We start from the raw sequence: 14,613 nt of genomic DNA, 5'->3' as shown, positions 1-14,613 counted from the left end.
GCCTCAGCCTCCCAAAGTGCTTGGATTACAGGCATGAGCCACCACACCCAGTTTTTCCTGTGCTTTTCTAGTGATAGTGAATGAGTCTCATGAGAGCCAATGGTTTTAAAAAGGGAGTTTCCCTGCACAGCTCTCTCTTTGCCTGCTGCCATCCATGTAAGACGTGACTTGCTCCTCTTTGCCTTCTGCCATGATTGTGAGACCTCCCCAGCCATGTGGAACTGTAAGTCCATTAAAATTTTTTCTTTTGCAAATTGCCCAGTCTCAGGTATGTCTTTATCAGCAGCATGAAAATGGACTAACACAGTAGTCTACAAAAAAGGTGGCCCCACCAGCATACATGTGTAGACGTAGTTCAGCACCCTGGATCAGGCTGAGTGTTGGTTCTTATTGTTCCTTGCAGGCTCTTTTGTCATTAAACCTCTGCTTTGAAGTAATTTACTGAGCCTGGTCCAAAGAGTTTCTGCTATGGCCTCCTGCCCAGGTTTCTGGTCAGGGTCTTGGGAGCTGCACAGACACCTGAGGCTTGGTCAGTGATGTCACTGTTCTCAGATGCAGGTGAGCCAAAAAGTGTCCAAACACTTAGTGGTGATGGTGTCTCCAGTCTTGATCCAAAAGGAGCTGCCGGTAACTCAGGAATTGATGGAGGAACTACATGATGATGGCGCTCGGGCTCATCCAGTCTCAGGACACTCCAGAGATTTTACACAGTACCACATCACACATGGCATGGATGTGGTCTCCGCCAACCTTTAGAGGTTCACATGCAAGTAAGGATGATCTGACTTCCCCACTGGGAAATGTCTGTTCATAGATTCTGGGGCCAATGAAATTGTGAAATATAAGTGGTTTTAGCTACATTGCTCAGTCACCCACCATAATCCACCTTCTTGATTCCTTCACTATGCAACACTATACAAACACTACAACAATTTTCTAAACTTCATGAGTTATTGTTATATAAACCTGATACCTGTCAACAGGTAGGAAGGTTATTGTATTTCACTCAGCACTATCTTGATACTTTTTCTACCATGAGTAATTTTCAAGCTTAATTTTGTTTTAATTTGTTTTGTGTTAATTACTCTTTTATTTTTGCTTTTATTCTTATTATTTTTTACAATTTCCATTAAAGTGCATATCCTCAATTCATTTGTAAAAATTAACTTTAGGAATCCTCTGAATCTACCTCTTTGCTTTATCTCACCGTTTCCAATAAGATTTTCCCACGAGTTTTATCTAGGTCTATATTAGAGTGTCATAGCAAGAGTTTTAAATAATTTTCAATTTTTGGCTAATTTTAAAGCTCAATGCTTATTTCTACTACTCTGAAAGCCTTGCTTCTGGATTGTCTCTCCATAGCTTTTCTTAAAAACTAAAAATTATCACACATTTAAAACATAAAAAAAATTTTGTTATAAAAATCTGAAGTATATTTCTAGAGAGAAGTTATAGTTTTTTTCTTTCTCTAATTTCTTCTCAAGAAGGATGCACAGAATTGTGGCCCTTGCACCTAAACAGTTAAGTTTGCTGGAGTTTCCATGAGTCTTCCTGACACAGGAATTCTCAGATATTCATCAATTCCCTGCAATAATTATGGATAGTTTAGCTGAAGTTAATCATCATTAGTAATCTCCATCTTCTACAATTTGGTGAGCACCTACCATGTGCTGGGCACTGTTTTCTTTAAACCTATGTTTTTAACTAATAGGTGTTTATTCTGTATGATCCCTATTTAAAAGATGTGAAATATAACGCTCAGAGAGGTTAAGTAACTTGTCCAAGGTCACATAGCTACTAAGAGGTAGGACCGGATTGGAGATGAATATGTTTGACCCCCAGAATCCATGCTCTCATCTGCGGGATGCTGGAGCCAGCTATACCAGGTCACCACCATGATTCTGCACATCTCTTTGCAACTCTGCCTTCCCTGACGTCGCAATGGTAGTTTGAAATCCTGTATTTAGACCGTGGAAATCTGAAGATTGTATAAGTCAGAGCTTTTTGTGACCTTCGGAGACCTGCTTTTACTACTTTGCGTGTTCTCCTTTGCCAAAGTACTTCTCTGAAGAGGAAGGACACAGAGTAAACCTATGGGAGTGGTGAAGGGAAATGGTTTCCAGAAACCTTTGCCCAAATATGTCATACTAGTTTTTGTGGCTGAATGAGCTATAAAAACTTCCTCAGCCAGAGAGCTCTTATTGACCGGCACTCAATACCCATCCTCATTCCCCCACAAAGCACTTTTTATGGAAATTGCGTCAATATTTGCACACCCTTAACAAGGCCATGTCTCAATTCCTGGTACTTCAGCATCTCTTCTGAGTTTCTCACACACTCTTGGGTAGAAAGGGGATTCTGCAAATCTAGTTAAACCAAATCTTCAGGGACTGATTACACAGGTCATGGATAATCCAAGCCCTCTTTTCCCCTCCTTCTTTTCACCTTCTGGCCTTTTTACTGCTCATTAGCACCTCGGCCAGAGACCTGGGCTTGGGAAGGAGTGAGTGGGTGTGGAAGTCCCATCGGCCCCTCTGGCTTCTGGCCAGCAACCCTTGTGTAGCTTTTGTTGGGAGGAGTAACCTAGAGACGAGGTAAATGGATCCCTGGCATATGTGGGGGTTTATTCAGCCGAGTTACCGACATCAGCCTCACCCACTCCCAGCACTGCTTACACTGATGCCACAAATCATTAAGTATTGGTTGCATTAACTGTCGTCCTACTCCATGGTTATTTAATTTGCTTCAAAATATTTCACTGGTGGCCAATTTAGTTAACACCATTTGTGAATCTGGCTGAGCATTTTGCAGTGAGGAGAAAGGAAGACAGAGAAAATTCAAATTAAATAATGCTCATAGGATAGGACTTGAGAGAAGTAAAAGGCTACTTTCTATGCCAAGATTTCAGGGCTATCTCATGAGCTGCTGCCCCTTAGTCCTTCCTGAAACTCTACTAGGAAGATGAAATATTTTATTCCATATCACTCCTTCCTGAAAAAAAACCTTACATATATTGAATCATTATTAAACAAAAACATAAACTTTAGTAAAATATTTGGGTATGGTTGTTTACTTGGCTGTGCACTTACCTGCTGATTAATACATTCATTTATACAATACTTGAGCATTCACCATAAGCTGGATACAGTGCTTGGAATGTATTGCTGAGTAAAACAGACAAGGTCTCTGTTCTTGTGCTGCTTGAAGTTTTGTTGGCAGTACAAAGCTAATAAATAGAGCACAGCTATATAGAATAATGAGGGATCACATTTTAGATATGGCAGGGCTGGTCAGAGAAGGTTTCTCTGTGAAGAGACATTTAAACTGAGATGCAAGCAATGGGAAGAGACCCATCATGTAAAAAGCTGGGAAGAGCAATCTTTTCTCCAGATTGATCAAACAGTAAGCTCAGAGGCCGCGGGGTGAGTCTTACATGCCGAAGAACTGAAAGAAGGCCAGTGTGGTTGGTGTGCATGAGGAAGGGGGAGTGGCAGGAAACTGGATTGGAGAAGTCGCTGGGGACTGGGGTGAATGGGGGCACATTATGCAGGACTTGAATAAGGAATTTAGACTTAGTATTTCAAGTGTAATGGGAAGGTATATCATTCAGAGTTCTCCAGAGGACCAGAGCCAATAGGGTGTGTGTGTGTGTGTGTGTGTGTGTGTGTGTGTGTATATCTATGGGTGGGGAGGATTTTTAAATAAGGAATTGACTCACAGGATTATCGAGGATGAGAAGTCCAGATCCAGGAGAGATGGTGGTACAGTTTCACCACAAATTCCAAGGTCTGAGCAGTAGGAAAGCCAATGATGTATGTGAGAGTGTGCATCTGAATCTAAGAACCAGTAGGGCCAATGATGTAAGTTCCAGTCTAATTCTGAGTCTCAGGGCAGGAGAAGGTCAATATTCCAGCCCAAAGACAGCCATCCAGAGCAAAGGAGTTCTTTCTTACTCAGCTTGTTATTCTACTCAGGCCTTTAATATATTGAATGAGCTCCCCACTCCATATTGTCTACTTTAGTCAGTGCCATGGTCTGAATGCTTGTGTCCCCCCAAAATTCACATATTGACATCTAATCCCCAGTGAGATAATATTAAGAGGTGGGAAGTTTTTTTGGTCATGAGAACTTTGTCCTTATGAATGGAATTAGTGCCCTTATAAAGGGATCCAGGGAAGCTTGTTATCCCCTTCTGCCATGTGAGGATGCAGCAAGAAGGCACCATCTACGAGGAAGGGGCCCTCACCAGACACTGAATCTGCTGACTTCTTGATCTTGGACTACCTGGCCTCCAGAACTGTGAGCAATATATTTCTTTTTAAAAAAGATTATCAACTTTTATTTTAGATATAGGGGTATACGTGCAGATTTGCTACATGGTAATATTGTGTGATGCTGTGCTACAGAATATACATTTCTATTGTTCATTAATTACCCGTTCTGAGGTATTTTGTTATACCAGCCCAAATGGATACTCAGTCTATTCATTCAAATGTTAACCTTATCCGGAAACACCGCCCTTGCCTCAGATACACCAATAAATAATGTTTAACCAAAAATCTGAGTACTCAATGGCCCAGTCAGGTCAACGCATCAAATTAACTGTCACAGAAGGCACAGAAGGGTTTTAGGCAGGGAAATAGCATGAAATATATTTTAAAAGTTCCACTCTGGCTTCTGCATGGAGAATGCCTTGTAGGGACTGGGAGTGGAAATGAGGAGGTCAGTTAGGTGACTATTGTGAGATTCTAGATGAGAGAGAGTCACGGGATGTACCAAGGTGGTAGCAGTCAAGATGAAGACAAGTAGATAAATTCAAGATATATTTTGGAGGGAGAATTTATGAGACTGATTTGATGATTTGCACATGTGTCTGTGTGGGAATTAGGGATCAAGATGATTCCCAGGTGATATGGTTTGATTGTGTCCCCACCCAAATCTCATTTTGAATTCACACATGTTGTGAGAGGGACTCAGTGGGAGATAATTGAACATGGGGGTGGGTATTTCCCGTGCTGTTCTCGTGATGTGAGTCTCATGAGATCTGACGGTTTTAAAAAATGGGAGTTTCCCTGCACAAACTCTCTTTTGTCTGCTGCCATGTGAGATGTGCCTTTCACCTTCCACCAAGATTGTGAAGCCTTCCCAGTCATGTGGAACTGTTCTTTAAGCCTCTTTCTTTTGTAAGAGTATCTCTTTATCAGAAGCATGAAAACAGGCTAATATACCAGGTTTCTGTATTGATGATGGTTCCATTTCTGAGATGAGGGAGACTGGGATAGAGTTAGGTTAGGTGGTAGTGCGGAGAATTAAGAGTTCTGTTTTGAACATGTTCATCTTGAATACCACTCCCTTAAGCTTCAACTTGTTATGTACATAAAGATGTTAGGAAAAGCTTCCTGAAATAAAAAAAAAAAAGCTATTAAAGGAAACTTAAATGTTTGAAATGAAGTTTACACATTATGCATTATTCACTTTCTTGTAGCGATTTATTTCCCTGAGTACTTACAATCAGCAGTGCACACATCTGCTTGAAAACTTTCTTAGAAGTCAGTGAAGTTTCTGGAAAACGTTGTTTTGCTCTTTCTTGCAGATTAGTTGGTATAGTTATCTTTAGCCTTCTGCCACTTTTTTCATATGCTAAATTATATAGAATCATTGATGGTGGTTATGAGCTCTCTTCTGTTTCTTCTTTTCATATTAATAAGAACTATTCATATGTACTGAGCACTTACTATATGGCATGCACTTTTCTAAGAGTGTGATATGTATTTATATATAAATAAATAAATTCCAGAAGGTTACTATTAGTATTTCCATTATAAAAGGGAGAAATGAAGGAGAAAGTGTATTTACTTGTCCGAGATCATATAGCTAGCAAGTAACAGAGCCAAGATTATATTCTAGTTGTTATATCCTAAGAGAATTTGATCTTTTGACCATCGAGTCTTATTGCTCCTTGACAAGAGGTTGGAGAACAATCCATGTGAACTTGCCAACTTAAACCATTTTAATTGTCTAAGTCACTGTTTCCAAAATCAGCTGCTCATCAAAATCACCTAGAAAGCTTGTTAAAATAAGACTCCCTGCTCTATGCAGACCTAAATCAGTGTCTGTTAGAACTGGGGCTGGAAATCTGTGTCCTTTATAAGTTTTCTAAGTAACTCTGATGTAGCCAATCTACAGAGCAACACTTTTTAAGAATAAGAGATACAAATTATCTTTTATCGCTTTCATCCTTCTGAGACAAAATTTACTTTTAAATAGAACTTGTTCTATTCTTCCCTGTATGCAGACTGTTTTCTTTGATTATGAGCTGAAAACTCCATAGAATCTGGGAGTTTTGCTGTCTGCATTCAGTTAGGATCATTCTTTCACATTTCCCCATTAATTCAAAGTAAAATTTACAGTTGAGAAATTATATTTTAACTTTTAAACTTTTTTTTTAGCAGAAGATCAACATTTCCCTAAGACATTTTCCATAGCTTCAATATTTCATGACAAAGGCTAGTTGTTTTCAATTTGAAACAACTAAAATGAAAAAAATTTGGCTTTTATTTTAGATTTTTTTAGTTGAAGCATCCTAATTTATCCAGAATAAATGAATTTGGGGGACTATTATACCCATTTTCGAATTTGCATATTTTTTAGTCTCAAAAAAGTGGGTTAAAGCTCTTCAGTCAAGACCTGGGTCTCTACAAAACTATGAGGGAGGTAGTTAGTCTATTGTGTTGTTCCGGTTACCACTTCCATGACACTCCCCCGTCCTGCTGTGTGTGCTCAGTGGCAACTCAGGACTTCACGTGGTGTGTTCAGATATGGTGACCAACCTTCTTGCTTTACCTGAAACTAACGGCTTTCTTGGGATGTGGGATTCTCAGCGCTAAGACTTGGTCAGTCCAAGGGCCAGGAAAGTTTGTTGTGCTACCTGTATTATAGAAAGAGAATCAGCAGGGGGAAAGATTATTATTCTTTTCTGTTTCCCTGAGATGCTATTAGCAGGTACCCTAGAGTAAGAATAGACTTATATTCTAAATGTGAAAGGAAGCAGTTGTTAATACCATGCTTGGGCACCACTGTGTTGGTGAGTCTGCTTGGGCAAAGAAAAGTCAAGAACTGGAGAAATTATGCTGAAGGGACTCTTTTTTCTTCTTCCACTGAAGAATAAAATACAATTTCTCAATGTGACTCTATATGAAAGTTATGGTCAAACATTTTCTGTGTTAAATTTGGGGCTTTCCCATAGTTCAGCGTGCATTTTAACTGTCAGATCTTTCACATCAGACAGGTAAATTCTTCATACTAGACCTGAATCGGGTAAGAAACGGTGCTGGAAACTGATTTGAGAAACCAAATGTGGCATTTGAGGTAAATTTCTACTTCTTCCATGCAGAGGGGTGGAAACTCTTTCTTATGTTCCCCGTCCCCCTTCCTCACTGCACCATGATCTCATTACTTTCTGCAGAGTGTGTATCATATATTGTAAGTATGTAATTATGTGTGCATTGATATGTTTAATGTTCACTCCTCATTTAGCTCTTTGTCTGCCTATGCACTTTACAACGTTGGCTTTTCTTCTCCAGTTTGCAAGTTACATAGCATGCTTCTTCTTGCTTGTGGCACCAAATTTTAAGCCTCACAGACATGGGAGTGTACTATGTGAGTGTGTTGCAGTGTGGAGTGGTTGTGCATGGTATTAACTCCTTTCAGGCAAGAGTTACATATAAAATAAATCAAGGGAGATTTGGAGCAAGGGGGGATGGGAGATGTTATCTTCTTCAACCTCCGTTCTTCTATTATTTGATAGACACGTAACTTTTTTGGTATTTACCTCTTTCTTATTTTTGCCTTAAATTTTCTACTATTTCCTCTCCCTGCATCCACCAAGTAGGGTGGGTTGGAAGGAATCGTTGGGCCCAGCAGTAGAACAGGATTTGGGCCCCATTATATTGCATATCAATCCTAGTTCAGTCTTTCTGCTCCAGGGCCTATATTCCCTCTCAATGGCCCAATTCTAACTGATTTTTACTGCTCAAATTCTACTCCTTCTTCAGTGTGCATCTCAAATGCTTACATTTTCCTTGGATCCTTCAGACAGAAGGTATAGCTCTCTCTCCTTTTCTTTTTTGTAGCACTTCATTGTTGTAGGTTCCTGTGGCCATTTGTGGGCACGTCTCTTCTCTCTTGCTTTTTAAGATCCTTCAGGTCTGGGGTCTTTTCTTTAATTCTTTGCTTCTCCATCTGCACTTAGCACAACTCTTGGCACAGAGAGACTTTAGTAAATGCTTGTTGATGGTTGCTACTGCACTTCAACTATTCTAATTTCCTTTAATGAATCCTGTGATAGGTTCATCTTCCATGGGTTTTTCTCACTCATTTGTGTAGCCATTTATAGTTTCAGCTTGTTTTACATCTTGGGAGTAAAGGGTTCCATAATCATGAAATCTATCATGACAAATGACTCACTTATTTATTCCCTTTCAGTTTGCCTCTTTCTAGCTTCAAGCAGTTGTCTCCTAATGAAAGTGTGTGTTCCCCAGAAGGACTTATGATTCATTAGATTTCTAGCATGTCCCCTTTCAGTCTATATTGAGTCTTCACAACTCATCCAGTTCCCCCATCCCCTTCTTCCATTATTTTTATTACTCTTCTCTATTTCTCCAGCTCCATGTTATGCTTCCTCCTGTGAGTGAAGTCTCATACCAGGAATGGTGTAGAAATGGAGTAGGAGGAAGTGAAGATACAGAAGAGGAGGAAGTAGAGATTCATGTTCTTAAGGAGCTTGCAGTTTAGTAGAGATGCTTATTACATTTGAGGTGTAGATACCTCTTGTATTACCCGGATGTAAAGTGGTAGAAACGGCATAAAAGTGGAACCCTAAGCATTTTGTGGTATAAGCCATAGATATCCATTGGCATGTGAAAGCAAGTCTATCTGTATAATTTGCAATCTGACCACATGTATGATTGGACCATTATAGATACCAGTAGATAATGACTGAAACTATAATAGTTATCATTCAACAAAGCATCAATTTTGTATCAGGTAGGCACCATGCAAATTCCCTCACTTTGGTTTATCTTCTACAACACTGCAAAGTTGGTATTTTCCATTCCATTTTACAATTAAGGATACTGAGCCTTAGAAAAGTTAATTAACAAGCTGGGTGCAGTGACTCATGCCTGTAATCTCAGCACTTTGGGAGGCTGAGGCAGGCAGATCACAAGGTCAGGAGTTTGGGACCAGCCTGGCCAATATGATGAAACCTTGTCTCTACTAAAAATACAAAAATTAGCGGGGCATGGTGGCGCATGCCTGTAGTCCCAGCTAGTCAGGAGACTGAGGCAGGAGAATCGCTTGAACCTGGGAACCCAGCTCTCAGTGAGCTGAGATCACACCCCTGCACTCCAGCCTGAGCAAAACAGTGAGACTCTGTCAAAAAAAAAAAAAAAAAAAAAAAAAAGTTAATTAACTAGGATAAGTTCTTGAGACAGATTGTAGTTTAAACCCAAAGTCCATGATCTTTCTACTCTAAAATAAAACATTTGTCCTTAGGGACTTAAACAGTAAATCTGTAATTTTAGGACTTTCTCAGGACAAATAAATTTCTGAATGAACAGCTTTTCCTGGAAAATCTGTCCTATGTGGTTAGGAGATCCAGTGAGTTGTTAAGATGGACAAGAAAATTCACCTAGACTGGCTTATGGCAACTATTTTGCTTGAGGAGTGCCTAACCTGCATAGTCTCTAAAAATAAGTTAGACTCTTTGATTAAAATACATGTGCTCTTTAGGCCACTAGAGTACCATTTACATAATATGAGAAACCAACTATTATTATCAAATCAATATTTGGATCAAAATATATTGAGTAATGTAACCTGGAGGACACAATGAGGTTTAATAGGGCTGACATCCAACTGAGACACTCTAGAATGGCTGAGCTCGACTCTCACTGGTTGGTGCCTCTGATGTACTAGCTATTAAATATTTTGATAATTACTCCAAGGTATTAGGCATAATTCCCATCCTCAAGGAAATAACAGACCAATTGAAAAAATGGAACATCAATAAGCAAAATTTTAAATAATAACAGAATTAATGAAAATGCAACGAACACTCTATCCACCTTAACTTGCTTTATTTTTCTTCTTCGTGTGTATCTGCCTCTAAACATACTTTATATTTGTTCGTTTTCTTATTGTTCACTGCGCTACCTCAAATACTTATAACACTGCTTGATCCTGTTGAATAAATGAATACATACGGTAGGCATTTAAAGCAGTAAGTTTGTGCTGGAGTGGTTAGGGATAATGTCATGGGGGAGAGAAGAAGAGCAGAATCTGGAAAGAATAGATAGTTTTGGAAAAAAAGAGGTTCAGGAAGGGAGAACCCATTCCATGAACAACAGCATGGAATTTAGATAATACCCTTCAAGCAAAGGATTTGTGAGTAAACTACTCTGGTTGGAAAAAAGGGAGACCTTGAAGTGGCTGGTTTATACCAAAAGGTGTAATGTGCAATCTGTAAGAACTCTTTGGGGCATTTAAGTTGACTACTGACTGTCTAAAGCACTGAGGAGGTGAAATCTGTAATGACTGAGACTTTCAATCGTCAACAACGAAACATTTATTCCTTTGCATCTTTATTCCTTTGCATGAGTAATATGGGTTGAAACTTCATTTATGAGAAACAATAAATGGAGGTTACAAATATTTCTTAGTTTATGCTTCAAAAAGGAATGCCACTAATGAGAAATGTGCAAGTGGGTGCTGCTGGCTGAGATTTTAAGGCTGTTGCATGCAATTCTAATTTTTTAGATTGTGGTTCTATTTTCTTTTGGTGTTCCCCTTGCTGTATTGCAACTTTCTCATTTAAAACAATAATTTAAAACCAATTTAAAGACAAACACATGCACATATAATTGTGCACTTGTGTGGCTCATGCAGGCACACACACACCCACACACTCTCTCTCTGTCTCTCTCTCTCTCTCTGTCTCTCTCACGTTCTCAGGCACACAGCTTCTTTCAGCTCAGCTTCTATTTCCTCTCATCTGGCAGCTTTCAGAATAATCTCACCCACCTGTTAAATCAGAGAATGTCAAGTTTAATTTATAACAATGAGTAGAAACAGGATGCTACAGAAAGCATTTTAATTAAAATCCTTTAATTGGATACATGCTTCTTGTGAAAAGGGAGCTGTGGAGAGGGCCTCTTTGTCGGCACCTTTCACTCCAGTTGCCAGAAATTGTTGCAGGAATGGCCTTGCAATTGGAACCAGCTCTCCAGGGTGGAGGAGGTGGGGAAAGAGGTAGAAGCTGAGAGAGGGAAATTGGGAGCAATAGAGGAAGGACAAAGCGGGTGAGTGGCTATGGATTTTGTGTAGAAATAGCCTTGTTGTTTACCGGAGGCAGTTATGCCAACACCTGTTTGTGTCCTTTCACGTTGATGTCTTCTTAATCCTTTCATCATTCTTAGGATGGCATAGTCTTTAGGGGGAATCCACAAATACCCCTGACTTCAGGTACTAGTTTAGGAAACCTTGGCAGTGTAGGCCAATTGGTGAGTGTGGGCAGTGGGCAGATGACAGCATGGGGTTTGGAAAGCCCAGCTCTTGCACCTGTAGTTCCTTAAATGACAGCACTTAGCACTGTCCAGCCTACACTGCAGAAAGAAAGTGTTGGACTCAATTAGAGCCCTGTTTAAGGAGGGAACTGTGTGCTAAAGCCGGGGGCTTCGTCTGGAAACTATCCCAAGTGCTCATGTAGGGTGACAGCAATAGAATGTGCCAACAGAACAGACAGGCATGGAAGTGTTTTACTGGATACACTCAAAGTAGCTGGGAGAAGTGGGAAGTGGAAGTAGTTCCAGTGTCAGGTATGTTGTCAAAGAAACAAGATCCTAAACTGAGTTGATGAGAGAGGGGAGGATAAATAGACTTTTGCCTCCTTGATTTGGCTTCAACTTGCAGTGCCAGAGGATGACGCAAGAGAGTCTAAAGGATATTGGTTCTTTCCTCTGAGTGAAGAAATCAGCACCATATCCTTTTGGGTGTAGAAAAGAGACACACCTTGAAGGATTTTTAAGTGCTGTTCATCCATTGCTACTGCTTGACTCTCAGAGGTTGTTTGCCAAGAAAACAATAGTAGCCAGTTTTATTTGTTTACACTTATTGGTTCCCTCTAGTGGTGTGCTGGTAACTGTTGAACAACCACCCTTGGGGAAGTGAGGAGAGGGCAGAGAAGTTCGATTTGTAGCATTTTCCATCTTCCATGATATGAAAATTTCCATCAAGGTCCAGTTGAAGATGTTAATGGATTAACAATTAGCTGGTCAAACCCCTGAAATTAAAAAAATGACTGTTGGCTATAATCCTAGCACTTTGGGAGGCCGAGGCGGGTGGATCACAAGGTCAGGAGTTCGAGACCAGCCTTGCCAATATGGTGAAACCTGTCTCTACTAAAAACACAAAAATTAGCCAGGAGTGGTGGCGGGCACCTGTAGTCCCAGCTACTCGGGAGGCTGAGGCAGGAGAATTGCTTGAACCCGGGAGGCGGAGGTTGCAGTGAGCCAAGATCGCACCACTGCACTCTAGCCTGGTGACAGAGTGAGACTCCATCTCAAAAAAAAAAAAAAAAAAAAAAAAAAATTCTGTTAGAAGCCAGTATGAGCTGGTTCTGCTATACCACTGGCTCTTTCCTGCCCTAGTTAAGCTTTCCTGTAGGAGGTATCTACTTTCCTGTCCCACTGGCTTTGGGATTGGCTATACAACTTGCTTTGGGCATTGAAATATGAGCAGATGACATAAACCACCTTCAAAGGTTTAAATGTGCTTGCTTGTATGGTTTGGCTGTGCTCTCCCCACCCACTTTGGGCTTCTGTCCTCTACTTTGAAAACAACTTGCTCCGGTTAGTGGCTCATCCTTCAGCCTGAGTCTCAGAATGAGAGGGCACAGGGAGCTGCCTAAACTGAGTTATTCTCAGAATAGCCCGACAAAACCACAGCCAAGCTGCAACCCTCATGTAATGTGAGCAAACAAACAAACGTTTGTTGTTATAAGACACTGAGGTTTTGAGATCTGAACAGTACAGAAATTTTAACCTAATCAATAAACACTAAACAATTGTTGGCACATAGCCAATGCTATAGAGTTGTATCTAGGTGATGCAAAGGAACTGGAAATTCCAAGTTCTAGAAGAAACTTAAAAACCCAATTATTTCAACAATCTGTGCTACTTAAACCTCTTCTATAACACCTGTGCCAAATGTTTGTCTACTTTAGTTGTTCTCTTTAAACTTGAAAACCTCCCTACTGTGGACATCTTAGTACCTCTTGAGAGTGTCCATGCTATCTTTGGCAGTTCCGAATGTTGGAAAATTCTCTGTGTGAGCCAGAAGTCATTCCTTGTAGCAGACACTTAGTAGCCCTAGTTTCATTCTGCCAGGTAACACAGAAATTTTATTTAGTCTTCTACAGGAAAACACTTCAGAGTTTTGGAGATAAGCCTATATTTTCTACATTAAATTGTCTCTCCATGTGAAACTCCTTAAAATTCTGAGGCGGAAAATGTAAACCTAGAATTTTTTACCCAGTAAAAGTGTTATTATTCAAGAGTAAGAACAAAATAAAGATTTGTTTTTGGATAAACAAACCCTCCACTTGACACGATTTTGAGGCTTGTCACTATCCTGTCCCATCCTGTCCTGTATCTCTACTTTGTTTATATTGACGTGCATCAACCTATTGACAGTGCAGCAGAATACTGGACTAAGATGTAGGCCCAAGAAACTAGAAGCCAAAGTTTGAATACTTTTAAGGCAACAGGAGACATAGGTGTGGAAACATAAATGGGAGAAGCTAGAATGCAAATCCCTGTGTAAGGCTAGTACCCGGAAGAGTAGAGATGAAGAAAATGCCCAGAATGCAACCTCTGTATATAACAGGATAGAAAATATGAATGAGAAATTAAGAATCATGGAGGTTAGAATTAAAAGGATAATATATATCTAATAGGAGTTACAAACAGAGAAAATGGAGAGACTAAGAAAAAGGTAATATTGAAAGATTATATCATAGCTATTTTCAGAATAAAAATTCCAGATGTGAACTCCTGTTTGAAGAAGCACAATGAGACTTGAACAAGACCAAAAAAAAAAAAAATCATACCTTTTAGTATAACATATTCATAACTTTTAGTATAACAAAGAATAAAACAAAAATTAAATGTAGCCAGAGACCAAAGAAGAAATATTGACAACCTAGAATTCTAGTCTTATTCAAGAGTATTGACCATTCACAGATCTCGCTAAAAGAATCTTTGAAGACATTTCTTCAGAAACAAAGGGAACCAGAGGGAAGGCAAAAGTGTTCAAAGAACAGAATGCAAAAACATTAGTATGTATGTAGTCTTTTTTTTTTTTTTTTTAGTAGGTAAGACAGCAGTGGATGTGTGCTGGGCCCATAAAAAAAGTGGATAAATCTAAGCAAGCATGAATTGAAAAAAAAAAAATCCAAAATATGGGAGGAAGATATCATAGTTAAGGTACTTTGGAGTCCTGCATCTTTCTGGGGGACAGAGATAGTGATTTTCAATTTTGTTATGTCAAATATAC

The sequence above is a fragment of the Papio anubis genome, chromosome 1, assembly GCF_008728515.1.
Source record: "Papio anubis isolate 15944 chromosome 1, Panubis1.0, whole genome shotgun sequence".
Classification (NCBI taxonomy): domain Eukaryota; kingdom Metazoa; phylum Chordata; class Mammalia; order Primates; family Cercopithecidae; genus Papio; species Papio anubis.
Note: the sequence above shows the minus strand (reverse complement) of the source record.